Source organism: Protobothrops mucrosquamatus, unplaced genomic scaffold (genome assembly GCF_001527695.2).
Source record: "Protobothrops mucrosquamatus isolate PMUCROS unplaced genomic scaffold, P.Mucros_1.0 scaffold6777, whole genome shotgun sequence".
NCBI classification, from domain to species: Eukaryota; Metazoa; Chordata; class Lepidosauria; order Squamata; family Viperidae; genus Protobothrops; species Protobothrops mucrosquamatus.
In genome coordinates this window covers 12,486-15,073 of record NW_015392592.1, presented here as the reverse complement: position 1 = coordinate 15,073, position 2,588 = coordinate 12,486, and the positions used below count along the sequence as shown (strand labels likewise).

General features: G+C 42.5%; 1 non-coding gene across 1 annotated transcript; it reads left to right on the top strand.

Annotated features, from left to right (window-relative positions):
- The first annotated feature begins 1,350 nt into the window (after nucleotides 1–1,350).
- Nucleotides 1,351–1,432, top strand: LOC114923684. Its single transcript, XR_003810687.1, has one exon. It is a non-coding gene; the product is annotated as a small nucleolar RNA U2-19 (small nucleolar RNA).
- The last annotated feature ends 1,156 nt before the right edge of the window (nucleotides 1,433–2,588 follow it).

Sequence of the window (2,588 nt, the reverse complement as noted above, 5' to 3'; positions counted from 1 at the left end):
TTATGATCTATGCAAATATAGGAACAGAAGACCTGGAGCTCTCTAGAACAATGTTTTCTCAACCTTGCCAACTTCAAAATGTGGACTTCAACTCCCAGAATTCCCCAGCCAAGTGGGATTGAAGTTGAAGATAAGTTGAAATCCACACATCTTAAAAGTTGCCAAGGCTGAGAAGCCCTGCTTAGATGTATGGTGTGTTACTGTTGCAATTATTGTCGACTCTCACTTGTGGAATTATGTCTGTGTGACCACATAGAGTTAAACTTGAGCACATCATGGTTTGCCAGCTGCTTCACGTTGCTTCCTCTTCTTTATATTCAGTCCACTCCACAGAATTTACGTCTATTGATCAAAATTTATCAAATTATTCTGCTGATAGTGGAAGAATAGTTACATCTCTTGATCCATCATTGAGGCCAAACAGCCAAGTAAGTCGTAATAACTAGTGTTTATTAGTATGTTATATAATTGTCCCATTTACTTTAAACAATCTTGTTCTTTTTTAATATTTGCATTTTAAATACTGTTGATTAGTACTCTGTACCTGGAAATCACATGAACAATACACTGTTCATGTCTAGTTTAATGAAGAGAAGGACGAGGGGGGACATGATAGCAGTGTTCCAATATCTCAGGGGCTGCCACAAAGAAGAGGGAGTCAGGCTATTCTCCAAAACACCTGAAGGCAGGACAAGAAGCAATGGATGGAAACTAACCAAGGAGAGAAGCAACCTAGAAGTAAGGAGAAATTTCCTAACAGTTAGAACAATTAACCAGTGGAACAACCTGCCTCTAGAAGCGGTGAATGCTCCAACACTGGAAGTTTTTAAGAAGAGATTGGACAGCTGTTTGTCTGAAATGGTATAGGGTTTCCTGCCTGAGCAGGGGGGTTGGACTAGATGCCTTCCAAAGTCCCTTCCAACTTTATTATTATTATTATGTTTTACACTTCATGTTACATAAGAAGCTCTAAGGAGCTCCATCTGACACATTAATTTCCATATGTTTTCCATTACAGTTTTCCTTTTTTTCTTTCCATTAATTTCCCCAAGATTATTTTAGATGGCAAAAATAATGCAGCAAAGATGGTATTATTTGATATGTATGTAAATAACAGCATGGCGGTAGTACAGCGTCTTACTTAAAAGAATGTTAAGCTTTATTCTGATTCGATTAAAAAAGTCATTTGCAAGCAAAGTACTACATTTCTGAAAGCATTTTAAAAGATACATAGCTAAGGCATACCGTACTTTCTATTATAATAGTACAAAATACAGATTTTTATCATTTAATAGCCATAAAAGTGTCTTGAATTGCTTTACTATTCCTCTGAGAGCCTCTTAGTCGCTGGCTCTGTGATGAGAAATAGCCAAATATGAGCACTAAAATGATCAGCTGATCTGTGGTGCGTGATTTATATACCGTTCTGGGAAGCAATTCAAGCCTGAACCTGTGTGTGTGTGTGATGATTTGTGAGTTTTGTGTGTGATGAATGGATGTATGAGTAGAGTGGGGGATTTTGAAGGTGGGGGATTTTGCTGGGGTGGGGGGGGAGAAGGAGAGCAAGAATGAGATTGACTGTTTTGAGCGATGATGAACCCAACATGTACTGACAGTTGAATACATGGAGGTTCCTACACTTGAACTGAGCTCAGAATGAAAGACGTTTTGATTTCAAGCACTTGTGATTGTAGCAATCTAGACTCACACACCTGTGTAATACTCTTGTCCTAGGTAACACTCTCACACGCGTGGTCTCCGGGTTTGTTAACGCCAACAACGTGTACACAGCAGGTCGCTTGTGGTTATTTTACTTCAGAAACTCCTGCCAACTTTATAAAAAACTACAACCCAGATCATGATCTTGCTGGTAAAGGTAAGTTTGTGACAGGCTCAAATAAAAAGATCTTGACAAACTCGAACAATGGACCCCATTCCAACAACATGCCGTTTAATGTGGGGAAAAGCAAGGTTTTACATTTAGGTGGGAAAAAACCAAAGGTACAAGTACAGATTAGGCAAAACCTGGCTCAGAAACAGTAACTTATGTAGAGACCTTGGAGTCCTAGTGAACAAACACTTCAATATGAGCCAGTTTTGGTCACCACGTTACAAAAAAGATGTGAGACTTTGGAAAAAGTGCAAGGAAGAGCAACTAAGATGATTAAAGGTCTAGAGCAGACATGTCAAACACAAGGCCCGGGGGACGGATGCAGCCCGCGAAGTGGTTTCATGTGGCCCGCGAAGCCATCCTAGAAACAGTGAGGGAACGGCCCCCTCTGTCTTGGCCCTGGCCCAGGCCGGCTGGGAGCCAATGTACAATTTTGTGGTGGCCCTCTATGCTGAAACGCATTCAGTCTTAGCTCCATAAGCCCCCCCCCCCTCGTGCATGGCCTGAGAGGAACAGTGAGGCTCCTCCAGTGGACCATGCCTTGGCACTTGCCCTGGTCCCACCCCCTTCTGCCAGAGACCCTCAGATCTATCCCACTCCTGCCCTGGCACCCTTGACACGAATGATGTAGAGCTGGCCGCGCTCACCCGGTAGGCCACACACACTCCATCCACGCCCACCCAGTAGGCCACACCCA